We start from the raw sequence: 13,715 nt of genomic DNA, 5'->3' as shown, positions 1-13,715 counted from the left end.
ATTCATCTCACCAGCACCAGGCTTCCCCATTTCTCTACGATTCACAACTTCATCAGGCACTGCTGATATTGACACTCCGTTGCTAGGTTACATGTTTACCACTAAATGAATAGCAGAGAGAGGGAGGGAGAGAGGGAAGAGCGAATATTCAACAGATTGGCAAATAGCAAAAACGTGCTGGGACTTGATTTGTTAATTGCAGTCAGGATAAATGGCTCTATTGATGACTATGATTTTACACTGCATTAGTCCTCCAAAAACAGCAATTAAGAATGTCATGTAAACATATATCTGCTTCTAGCGACAAAGACAAGTCTAAAACTACGGCATGGAACACTAGCAAAGTTTAGATCAAAGTCTAGAAATGCTTACATTTACTAGAGTGTGTGTGCGTGCACATTGAGGGAACTCTTGTGAGTAAGCTTAGGCTCTTAGAGTCTGAAAAACATTTTTGTGTTTTTTAAAAACATATTTTTAAAAACATATTTAAAGATTTCTTGGTTTACAAAAGTATGTGCAGTGTCTCTTTTTTCAAGTTACATTTTCTACAGATCAGTTTCATTTGTTGAGACGTTAGTGTTACATTAGGAAGAAAAGGGGGGAGAGGTGGAGGGGGCCATGGTGAGTGGGGGTGGGGTCGGGTGGCAAGGCTTCTATTCTACTTAGTGCATGTAGGGGGGTTTGTGTCAGCGTCGCTTGTGCAGGTTCTCTTTACTATTCGCTTGTGTTCCTTTGGTGGTGAGAGAGGTCGGGGTTGGCCTAGGGTGTGGTTGTTTGTTTGTGATTAGCTGTGGTGAACTTTGTTTTCATGTGTGAGTGGAGTGGGTGGGTGTTTTTGAATCAGGTTATCCAGATTGATTCATATGCTGTTGGTGGATTCTTGTTGTTGTCTTGTTGGCTTCTGTATGTGATAAAGGGGAGCCATAGGCATATTCTTCCATTTGTCCCTGTCTCACTTTCAGCTTATTGGTTAGTTTTTCTAATAAGGCTGTTTCCCAAACTATTTGATACCACCGGTCCATGCTTACTCCTGACAAGTCTCTCCATTGTCTGGCTATGATGTTTCTGGCTGCTGAGAGTAGGTGGGTTATGAGCTCTTTGTGATGTGAGTGGGCATTATTGTCTTGGAAGATGTTTAATAGGGCCAGTTCTGAGAGAGGACTTCTAATACTTGCTTAGTTATTTTGCATATACATTTCTGCTTTGTTCAAGGATTGTGCAAAGCCATAGCTAGCTCACCAAGACTTGTCCACAAGAAAATCCCCGTCCATTATTTTTTTAGGAACATGGGAAGCAGCCTTATATCAAGTCAGACCACTGCTCCATCTAGCTGAGCTCTGGCAACACTGAATGGGACTGGCTTTCCAGGGTTTCAGACAGGAGGTTTTGTTTGTTTGTTTTTACAGCCCTACCTGGTGATGCTGAGAGTTGAATCTGGGACCTTTTGCATACAAAACAGGTGCTGTACAGTTTGCAGGGAGGAAATAGCTCAGTTTGCAGGACCCGGAGCCAATCTGAGTCAGGTGCTGCTTTGCATGGGGCTATGTTCTTTCAGGCTGAAGATGGGAATTGGGGGAGCAGTGGTTTGTTTCTTCAGAAAGAACGATTTACCTGCATGCCTCAAGGGGTCCTTCCAACTATGGAGAGGGGTCTCCCATAACTTTATCCTTTCCCTATTCTGAGACTGAAGGCATTTACACACAGCAGAGTCACTTTACCAACATGAATGTGATATTATGCTTGAAACAAAGAGATTGTGTAAATTTACTCTCCTTCCCCAATGTGGCTATTTTAAGCACTACTATAATAATGAACATAGAAAGAATTTTTGACTGGACTGCAGAGGGGCACCCTCACTTTCATCTGCAAGCAACAGACCAGTCCACCACTCATGTACAATGAGAATCGGCAGCCATTCCAGGGCATAGTATTCCTGTTATGGAATCTACAATATATTTAGGAACCCAGACCAGATGCTTTGATGGAATCAGCCCAAAAGGTCTGGGTTGGAACAATTAATCGGTTCCACCCAACATTGTTCCTACACTGAACCAGTACTACCACAACGTTTGAGTTTTTTGTTGTTATTATTACATGGTATATTAACTTTGGGATGCGGGTGGCGCTGTGGGTAAAACCTCAGCGCCTAGGACTTGCCGATCGCATGGTCGGCAGTTCGAATCCCCACAGCGGGGTGAGCTCCCGTCGTTCGGTCCCAGCTCCTGCCCACCTAGCAGTTCGAAAGCACCCTTAAGTGCAAGTAGATAAATAGGTACCGCTTTATAGCGGGAAGGTAAACGGCGTTTCCGTGTGCTGCTCTGGTGCTGGTTCGCCAGAGCAGCTTCGTCACACTGGCCACGTGACCCGGAAGTGTCTGCGGACAGCGCTGGCTCCCGGCCTCTAGAGTGAGATGAGTGCACAACCCTAGAGTCTGTCAAGACTGGCCCGTACGGGCAGGGGGTACCTTTACCTTTATATTAACTTTACCTTGTTCTAAATTACTTATTCTATATTGCTAGCTTAAATGGGTGATATGCTGTTGTTTAGGTAGAGTTAAAAATGGAACTTTGGAGATTTCCCTGCAATTTAATTAGTGACTGGCTATGAATTATACTGAAATTTGCAAAGAAAGTGTGTGTTTGTGTGTGGACTCATTTCTTTATCTGTTACTATTGTTATTTCAGGTCTGATAGCTATATTTATTTTTTAGGTAGCATCCGCACGTCACTTTCGCGTAGTCACCTTGAACTCTGTATTACCTCAGAGAAGACATGTGAATGTAAGTATGGCTTTCACGTTGGAACTCTTTCAGACAAATTCCTTCCTGCATGAGAATCCAGCGACAAGCCACTGTGTGTGGACTTTACCACCTCAAAGGCAAAGTATTAATTGGCCCTCAATAGAGAGTGCTTGACTGTAGCTCCAAAGGAGAGTGAGAGCAATCGTTGAGGGATGGAAACCCTAAGTGGAGCTATTGAGGCATTTGAGCAGTTCCCACCTCGGCTCCTATTCAGCCACTGGAGTTAACTGAGGATAACGAGAACAAAGTGTACATGCGCTTGACAGAAATAAAGAGCTTGCCTTGGCATAAGTGTAGCCCAATATATTATGCCACTTTCTCCAGGGCTCTTTCTCTGGCTGTCATTGACCAAATCTGTTCAGCACTTGCCATTTCAGCAGCACGTAGGTGAAATCTCAGTTTTCCCTCCATCCAAGAAAGTCGGTTTGTGCAATGAGCATAGGAGCTTTCTAGGAAAACTTTTTGTAAATGCACCTCTTTAGTGGAGGTGGGGGGTGGGCAGGAAGGAGTTATTATACCCATAAAAAAGAAGGGGGAAACACACCCTAACAAGGTTTGCAATATAAACAACAACAACAGGAGAAGTAGCTGCGAGGCATAACAAAGCAGTGTATGTATATCTGGTGTTCTCATAGAACGTTCCGCTGAGCCTGGGCAACGTGAAAGCATGCATAGCTAACACTCTTGCCTGTGTGAAACCCTTTGTGTGTTCCACAGCCTCTGCAAGAGACTTGGATTGCTGCATTTGGCATGATACCCGATACATTTTTGGAAGGGCTTCATGTCCATCGCTGAGAAATAATGAGAAATTTATACGCTATCCAAAGTGGAAAAATTAATTTCAAACACTTCAGACCTGGGTCAACAGTGCCTACTGGCAGTGCCTATTATTTCTCCTTTCTATTTATTTTTTTAAAAAAGAGGAGAGGGAGGGCAAGAGAGAGACATTAGTCTTCTTCATGGTGATGCCATGCTAAACAGTGTAAGCACAGAACTGCTGAGATAGAACCTTGGCAAACACATATATAGCTTTGTTAATGTAATTCTTTCTTGTGTTGTGGATTATTTGCCAGGATATGCAATAAATACAATTTATTTAGCACACGATGGGTAACTTAATTTTATGTCACATACGTTCATTACGTTTTTGTACGTTTTTCTTATTGATAACAAAACTTCAAAGCAGTTTACAAAAAAGGCAGAGCAATAAAGTCATCAATAAGAAAAATTAAAAACAGATTAAACCTTGCATCAACTTGGAGATTTAGTTACGGAATCATGCATACAGGAAGCAGTATGTGTGTGGTAATATATGAAAAGTAGTAAATAATTTGGGGGGGTAGGGGGATTTGGTTCGATTTGCATTTTAATGCAAGTCTACCTAATAGCCACTTACCAAAACAATATGTGAGCTGAAATGCAGTTGTACTTTCAAATTCTGAATTTTGTATAAAGATGTGTAAAGAAAGAGTGAACAAAAATGTGTATATTAGAAGGTATACACAAAAATGCATGTATTAGTGCATACACAGGTTCTAATGATGGATGCATAGGTTGTAGAGGGGAGAATACAGCATAGCTTTGTTGGACCTATACAATTTCAAAATGCAGGCGTAATGTTTTCAAAATTGGAAGTACAAGGTGGACAAAGGCTATTGAAACATGTTTATCCCTTGTATTTTTGTATCTATCCTTCACCTGTGCATTTTTAACTCCCACCTGCACTCCCATTTTGTATAAGAAAGATAGCTCAGGGTAAGAACCTTGGGAGATACTCCATTTAAATTCAATCATAAGGGCTTCCTTGGGACCTTCTAGATGTGGGGGGACAGCTATATGATTCAACATCTAGATGGCATTGTATGTTGCATTTATTATGGTGAGAAAAGGAGGAGCATGATAATCCTAAAATGGAACACCAGTGTTTTCAGTTTTAGTTCAAACCATGAATCCATTTACAGGACTAAATGTGTCACCTCTGCTCTTCAGTTTAATTGATGGCACAGTTGCCCAGTGCCTACATTGTTAAACTACATTGTTAAAGGTAAAGGGACCCCTGACCATTAGGTCCAGTCACAGACAACTCTGGAGTTGCGGTGCTCATCTCGCTTTATTGGCCGAGGGAGCGGCGTACAGCTTCCGGGTCATGTGGCCAGCATGACGAAGCTGCTTCTGGCGAACCAGAGCAGCGCACAGAAACGCCGTTTACCTTCCCACCGGAGCGGTACCTATTTATCTACTTGCACTTTGACATGCTTTCATGCTAGGTTGGCAGGAGCTGGGACCGAGCAACGGGAGCTCACCCCGTCGCGGGGATTCGAACCACCGACCTTCTGATCGGCAAGCCCTAGGCTCTGTGGTTTAACCCACAGCGCCACCTGCGTCCCATTGTTAGTGCTGGCCTTTCACACAACAGTAGGTGTTTTCAGCCAGGCAGAAAACTCTTTATCTCCCTTTCCCAGTTTGAATACACCTTGCTTTTAAAAGCAATCATTTTCACACTTAGAATCTATTTGCATAATCTGTGAAAAGCATACTGCTTACACTATCCTTTGTGAGAATGAAGCTATTATGTGTGAATTATGTAGCTACCAGTGGTGCCCTTTAAATATTACACCAGCTGTTTGGGAGTTGATCGTACATGAGCGACTCCTACACAGCTGGGATAATAGTTGTGGTTTTTTTAATGCAACGATGTGAAGTGTTTGTGTAAAACTGTTGATGCAGATATGCTGCATTAGTGCGCTCTGCCTTCCTCTTCTGCACCTTGCCCTTTAGGGATGAACTGATGTGAAATTTCAGTGGATTTATGATCATGGCTTCACACCCGAGCAATCCTATGGCTAACATTTTACCTTCAAATTCAGCAGCTGCCATATCCTATCCTTTTACCTGATAATGTGAATTAACTAGAGGCAATAGGTGCAGTTCTGTCTTAGAAGAGACGGTTCTCAGCTAGGCTCAGATTTATCTCATGCACATGTAGGTGGTCTCATAAGGTTCTTTCGAAAATTGAATCACACCATTTTGCAGCTTGGGGTATTTTCAGTGATACAATGTTTTTTATTGGGCTGGGGAATTGTTTAGAGGTTTCTGTTGGGGGGGTTGCTGCTGTTATCACTATCAGTTTTTTCGTATCTTCATTTTAGATTTTATTATGATTTATGTGGAAATTGTTCAATTTGGCTGTGTACTTTTTGATGTTTTATTTATTGTTTATGACTACTTTTGTTATGTTTGGTGTTATGTATTTTTTTTAAAGGCAGCTGCCATGAGGATTGCCTTAACTATGGAAAGGCAGCATACAAATAAATTGATGCATGCATGTTTATTACAGATGTATGGTTAAAATACAACTGATAATGGATTGCATAGAGATGGACAAATCTCTTTCCATTCTACACCATTTGGCATGTGTTCACCCATAAGTATGTTCTGTCCAGTATCTGTATTAACCTGTGAACTATTTATTTTTAAAAACAATGTCCGTCACCCCCATAAAATTTAAATGTATTAGGCAAGATCCAATGTAGCCTGAGCAGGTGTCTGCTCACACAATGGGGCCCATCCTTTAACTCCTCCCCCCTCCCCACAGCTCTCCATTCCTAAAGTCTGCTCTGAAACAGATTCTGGGGTGCAGAGGAGGCTGTAAGAGAGAGAAGAGAAATCAAAAGTCTTGTGCAAGTGGACTTCTATTGTGAAAGCTGGCAGACATAAATGAATGCCAACCATTATATATTCTTTGTGATGAGAACTGCACTGGACCATTCAGTGTGAGATCCAGTGGATAACTAAGTTCCAATATGAACTTTCATCTTGGAAATTGTGCAGCGGGTCAATTCATACCAAATTCCTACATAGCAACCAATATGACAAAAACAGTGGCCACTGATAAATAGATTAAATACATACATACATACATACTGTGGTATGGTATGTTAGAGACTACCTGGTTTATTGTGACATAAATGTTTGCTGGTAGGCTTCTGATGATGATGGGTGTCACCATCAAAAGTACAGTCCATAATAAATCACTGAACTGATACAAGCCAGAAAGAGCGAGAAAGACAACCAAGGGGCAAATTCAGCTTTGGTAGAAGAGGGCTCGGTGCCATTATTTTTCTTGGAGATGAGCCACGACTGAAATTGGTCCAATGTCTTCTGTTACAAATTGTTTCTCTGGCATACAACAAAAGAGAAGTTACTGTATTTTCAGGAGCAAACCTGCCTATACATAATAGAGCTGCTGGCATTATTATTGGAATCTCCTTTGGGAACTTCAGAGGCAACGGCCCAAGGAGAATGAGTGGTGGGTGGGTAATGAGAGGAAATGGGAAGCATATATTTCTGACACTGACAAGAAAACCGGAACCTCTAGCTCGTTATAATTACATAACAGATGATGCATTGTACAGGCTGTACCCTCTCTCCAAAAAGGGAGAAGTGGACAAGCCAAGGAAGGCTTCAGCCTGGCTCAAGATGAGTGGCCAAATCTGGCATAACTCCATGGCTGTGAATAAAGACAAGTTAAGGAAGAGAATACGGTGGGCATAGCCTCACTGCCTCTTCAAAGTAACCAGATGGTTCTGTATTCAGCAAAAACCCACTTAAAACCATAGTTCAGTTTTACTTGCATAAGCATGATGGAGAGGCGGTAAAGAAAGTTGGGGAGAGGGGGGTTCTATTCTATTTTATCTTCCTTTGTTAGCTCCCCTCATTCCTTGAGCCAAATTTTTTTGGTACCATCAAAATCAGAGACAAAGTTGCTGGTGACACGAGTCCTTTTTGTGGAAATCCCTCCTAAGAGAGGTTAGATTGGCTCCTTCTTTGCAGTGGCAGACTTTGGGCTTTCAAATATCCGTGGCACCCTGTGCAATTCCAAAATTCAGCCGCCCCCTGCCTCTCACCTTCCATTGCTCATCATTGTTGCAGTGACCCCTGCAGCTCCCTCTCAGTGTGGCATCCAATGCAGGTGAACAGGTCACACTCCACCAAATCTGCCTCTGCTCCTTGCTAACTTTCCATTGGCTGGCTAAGAACTTCCTATTCAGACAGGACATTGAAAACTTGGCACAGATGATGCTGACCACTGGACTGCTGTCAGAGCAATTGGTATTTTAATGCTGGTTCTAAATGTGTTTTATTGTCGTTTGCTTTTATTACTTTATATTTTATAAAGATGATTTAAAATGGTGTAAGCCGCCTTGAGTCCCAACTTGGCAGAAAGGCAGGATATATAAATATATTAAGCAAATAAACTAATAATAATAATAATAATAATAATAATAATAATTTATTTATACCCTGCCCATGTGGCTGGGTTTCCCCAGCCACTGCGGGTGGCTTCCAGCAAAATATTAAAAGCTTCCCTAAACAGGGCTGCCTTCAGATGTCTTTTAAAAGTCAGTTAGTTGTTTATTTATTTGACATCTAGTGGGAGGGGGTTCCACAGGGCAGGTGCCACTACTGATAAGGCCCTCTGTCTGGTTCCCTGTAACCTCACTTCTCACAATGAGGGAAATGCCAGAAGGCCCTCGGAGCTGGACCTCAGTGTCTGGGCTGAATGATGGGGGTGGAGACGCTCCTTCAGGTATACAGGGCCAAGGCCGTTTAGGGCTTTAAAAGTCAGCACCAACACTTTGAATTGTGCCCAGAAACATACTGGGAGCCAATGTAGGTTTTTCAGGACCACTTAATGCCATGATAGGCTGCTAATCCATTTGCAACGTATAAAAACAGTTACACAAACCATGAAATATAAGCGTTTGTAATTAAAGCAGTCAACAATCCCATTAAAGCAGCAATTAAAACAGGAAACTCAGGTCGAGAGAGATCAAGGGAAATAATTTTTTGCACAGGGAATCTTGGGCTGTGGCCACACAGATGCATCTCCAATGCAACCGCTTGGGGCCTCTTCAAAAAATAATTTGCAAACATAAGAACCACAGCAGCAAGGGATCTTCCCACATGGTGTCAAAAGCACTCAAACAACATAAGAAGAGCTCTGCCACATCAGGCCAGCACTCTGTTCTCACAATGGCCAAGCAGATGCACATGGAAAGTGCGCAAGCGGAACCTGAGGGTAACAGCACTCTGCCCACCTGAAATTACCAGCAACTGGTATTCAGAGACATAACACCTCCAACAGTGGAGATAGAATGCAGCCATTATGGGTAGTAGCTATTGATAGTCTTGTCCTCTATTTAACTTCCTAACCATCTTTCAAGCCATCCAAGTTGGTGGCCATTGCTGCATCTTGCTATACCTTATCTGCCCATAGGCTCAGGTTAATCTCCCACTGGCCGGCTTCACTGAGTGTTCTTGTGGTACTGGATAATTAATACTAATTAAGAGATAGGGGGTGTTCCTGCAGTAGTAGAAGGATCCACAATGGATTTCTACCAAAGTTATCCCTCCTAGGAATCAGGGCAGTGTTGGAACTGTGTTATGGATCTTTCCCATCCACAGGGCTTGTGACATAATCTTTGTTAGGTGGCAAGGAGCTATACTACAGTGGCTCCCACACAGCACAACGTTAAAATGTTTAGCAGTAGATTGAAGGATATGGGGAAAACATCAACACATTATAGAGCCCCACAGTTCTCTGCGATAGATGAGGCACCATGCAACAGTATCTTTCCGAAGACCAGCTAGTGAGCTCATGGCCGAGGCAAGAGTTCCCAGCTGTAGTCTTCCTGGCTCACGGCTCACTATACTACAGCAGCTTGACTAAATTTCAGACATTCATCTTGATTAGCCTGTTTCCTATCAGAAAGAATACTTCATTGTGAATTCTTCTGTGCTAGAGAGATATTCAACAATATATATGTGTGTGCGTTCAGGAACAATTTTCTGCACTGGATCAAGTGCAACATATCATATCTGGTAATAATGCACACAAAGGGACACCAAATTCCAAGGAAATAAATTTCTTCCTAGCAGTCAAAATGACGTTGAGTCCAGGGAGGCATGCAGAGAGCCTTGAGTGCTTAAAGCTTATCTGGGCAATGTTCCTCTTATTGGATATTTATTAACTGACATAGATTCAGGACAATGCACATTATGACGGGAGTCAGCGTCACTTTGGGATTTGTCAAGAACTGATATGTGAAGATTCTGGAAATGTTCAGATTCGACACAGCTATGCTCTTGTTACAATCCTAACAGATGTCTCAATTTTTAATATATACTCATTCCAGTCCAACCATCCTGTGTAAATGCCACTGCTGAGGACTTAATAAAAATATTTTAACAGCAACGACAACAATTTGATTTCTTACCTGCCCTTCACCATAAGGTCCCAGAGTGGGCTACAGCAATTTAAAATTCAATATTAAAAACATTTTAAAACAAATTACAGTTAGAGGAATAGGATGGCTCCTGAAAAAAAAAATATACCTCAAGTGTCAAAGGCCAGGGTAAAAAGTTGTGTCTTCAGGATATGACAGAAGCTATTGAAGGTGGCGGATATACGGCTGTGGGGAGGCAAGTCCACAACTTAGGGGCTGCCACAGAGAATACCCTTTCCCAGGCCACCACCCCCAGACTTCTGGAAATGGTGGAATTAGCAAGATGGCTTCTTGGCTGCTCTTGATATCTGACACTGTCTGTGGGGAAAGAGGCAGTCATTCAGATATTTGGGGCCTGGGTTGTTTAGTGCTTTAAACACTAATGTGAGCACCCTGAATAAGGCCCAGAAACAGCAACCAATGTAGCTGTTGTAAAACAGGGTTTTTACAAGTTGTAAATGGAACCCCAGCCACTAATCTGGCTGCTGCATTTTGAGCCAGTAGAAGCTTTAAAGTGATCTTCAAGAGCAGCCCCATGTATAAACCAATTCCTGACTGACAAGAAGACATCTCCTCTTATTCCTTGACTGCTAAAATCACCCAGCATGTACTCTTTGGTGATGTGCTCTGTTGAAAGCTTTTTGAAAGTCCAACTACACTACGTCAACCAGATCATCTCTATCTATATATGCTTGTTGACACTCTCTTTTTTTTATTTAATTTTTTATTTATTAAATTTTTCAAATATAACAATAAAGGAAAAACATTCCATTCAAAATATACATCCAAATCTAATCTTTCCACTTTCAGACTTCCTTCAGTCTATCTGGAAATTTTCCATATTATCACAATTAATCACATTTCTTCCATCTGTATTGTTGTTGTTTTTTATCCATATTGGTCTTAACCATTATTATACAAAAAATATTTCTTTCCGTTATTATCACAGAGCTTCTTGAAAGCCTACAAACGTTAATTGTCCTTCACATATATTTTTAATATACTCTGTAAATTTATTCCAGTCTTTGGTAAATCTTTGGTCTCGCCGGTTCCGAATTCTCCCCGTTAGTTTGTCTAATTCTGCGTACTCCATCAACTTCATTCTCCATTCTTCTTTCGTTGGGATTTCTTCCTGTTTCCATTTTTGTGCCACCAAAATTCTTGCCGCTGTTACTGCATATAAAAACAACTTCTCATCCTTCTTTTTTATATCATTTCTTAATATTCCTAACAGAAAGGCTTCTGGTTTCTTAACAAAAGTGTATTTCAACATTTTTTTCAATTCATTGTAAATCATTTCCCAGAAACCTTTCATTTTTTTTACATTCCCACCATATATGGTAAAATGTTCCTTCTTTCTCCTGACATTTCCAACATTTATTACTAACTTTATACATCTTTCCGAGTTTTACTGGTGTTACATACCATCTATATAACATTGTCATAACATTTTCTTTTATTGTAGTACATGCAGTAAATTTCATTCCTTCTTTCCACAGTCTTATCCAGTCGTCAAATTGAATATTATAACCAAAATCTTTGGCCCCACTGAATCATTGCAACTTTAACCTCTTCATCCTTAGTATACCACTCAAGTAATAATTTATACATTTTAGCTTGTTGACACTCTCAAATAACTCTAATAGGTCAATGAGACATGTTGGCTTTGCTCCAGTAAGGCTTGTTCTTCTATATGCTTTGTTATTTCAGCTTTAACAATACTTTCCACCAGTTTTCCTGGCACAGATGTTAAGATAACTGGCCTGTAATTTCAAGGATCCACTCTGGATCCCTTTTATTGGTTTCATAAGAAACAGATATAACTGAGATTTGTTTGCTTCAGTGGTGCAGGATGCATAAGCAGGTATATTAAAAATTCACTTTACTACTCAAGGTGGGCAGAGAGCTCTGTGTATACTTCCCTTTTTGCATGCACAGTCCAAGGCTGTCTCCTCTTCTTTGCAAAAGATTGGCAAGTCCCCTCAGGCAGGCTTCAAATTGCAGGATGTGTTTTAGCTTTTCAGTCAGCCCATCTCCCTTAGCATCTTCTGCCTATCATCCTTATCTAACATTCAAATTACAGGAAGTGTCATGGCATTCCAACAAGAAGCTGCTGCCAGCAACTTTAGATGCTGTACAAGCATATGCAATCTGTGGCTTGAAAAAAAGTCTACTGTTCATACCAGCAAACAGGTAGAAAAGGAAGAATAGGGAGGAAGGGGAATTGCTGTATAGCTGCAATCACTAAATGTTCAGTTTGTTAACAAATGGGGGTGGGCAATACGCTCCCCCACCTTCCATTCATCTTGGACACTAATAAGTGGCTGGTTCTTTGCTTCAAAAATGACTCTTGAGAAGGGATTTGAAATGAGGGATTTAAACAGGGATTTGAAACATTTGGTCACTAGCTGATCAGCTTTTCCAGTAATGATAGCTGTGCTTTATCTTACAAATCTTGCGCTAACTCCCAAGTTTTGATCCAGCATTGTTTTCTGGAGATAAGCCTCATCTATTGTTAAGTATGCTCCTGTGTGTTACCTGTAATGAACAGGGCTGGGTGTGGGTTTGAGGGGAGCCTTGTAACTGTGATCCAAATCAATGGACCTAGCAGCAGCTGGCAACTAAAAGCTGCCATTTTAAATACCCCACGATGCCTCTAATGTAGTGTGAGTCTAGGGCATTGGGACTGCCATTTTCCTCAGTGCTCCAGAGTGACGTTACATTGGGGGTATTGGAGAAAATTTAAAATGGTGGCTCAGCTTTCCAGGGCACAGTGGCGTAGCGTGGGGGGTGCAGGGGGGGCGGGCCGCACCGGGCGCAACATCTGGGGTTAGGGCAAATCCATGGGTTAGGGGGCGCAAATCCACGGGTTAGGGGGCGCAAATCCATGGGTTAGGGGGCGCAAATTACTTGCCTTGCCCCGGGTGCTGACAACCCACGCTACACCACTGCCAGGGCAGGAGTGAGAGCTGGTGAGTCCTGTTCTGGGGATGAGTGGGGTGGGGTGAGGTGGGAAAAAGCTAGTCTGGGCAGCAGCATGAAGGTGTGCAGCCTATAAAGGATGGGCTTGTGTCAGTCAACAGCAAAAGGAGGGAATGAGCAGCTCTGATTTCTTTATCTTTCCCTGTGTGTTTTTGCTGGGGGGGGGGGGCTAATGAAGGAGAAGCAGTTAATCCCAGTTTGATAGCCCACCTACCCACCCCTGCCCAAACCAACTGCCCCACTTGCCTGTCAGACTACTAGCCAGCACTGCCAAAGGGGCAAGTTGAGCTGTCTCCCCAAGCAAATGCATGTGCCCCACTTTATTGTTTATCCCTTTCCTGGTGCCTTTACAGTACAATCTGTTTCATAGCTGCAGTCCAGACCTCTGCATGGTTACTCAGTCAGGCTTACTTTCAGGTAAGCGTTTAGAGGGCGGCAGCCTTAACTTTCTCTTGTTTTTCTGAGAACGTCTTTTCACATTGTTGATGCTGTTATAAACCCTTCCTCCCAAAGGGGCCTTCCTTCCACTTCTTCTTTCACGCACCCTTTCTTCGTTCTCTCACTTCGTTTCTCATTCCTCCCACACTGTCTTTTTCACTTTCTTCCTGCTACATCCCAAGTCTGCATTATTTTTGCTCATTAAG

The sequence above is a fragment of the Podarcis filfolensis genome, assembly GCF_964270895.1.
Source record: "Podarcis filfolensis genome assembly, chromosome: 1".
NCBI lineage: Eukaryota > Metazoa > Chordata > Lepidosauria > Squamata > Lacertidae > Podarcis > Podarcis filfolensis.
Note: the sequence above shows the minus strand (reverse complement) of the source record.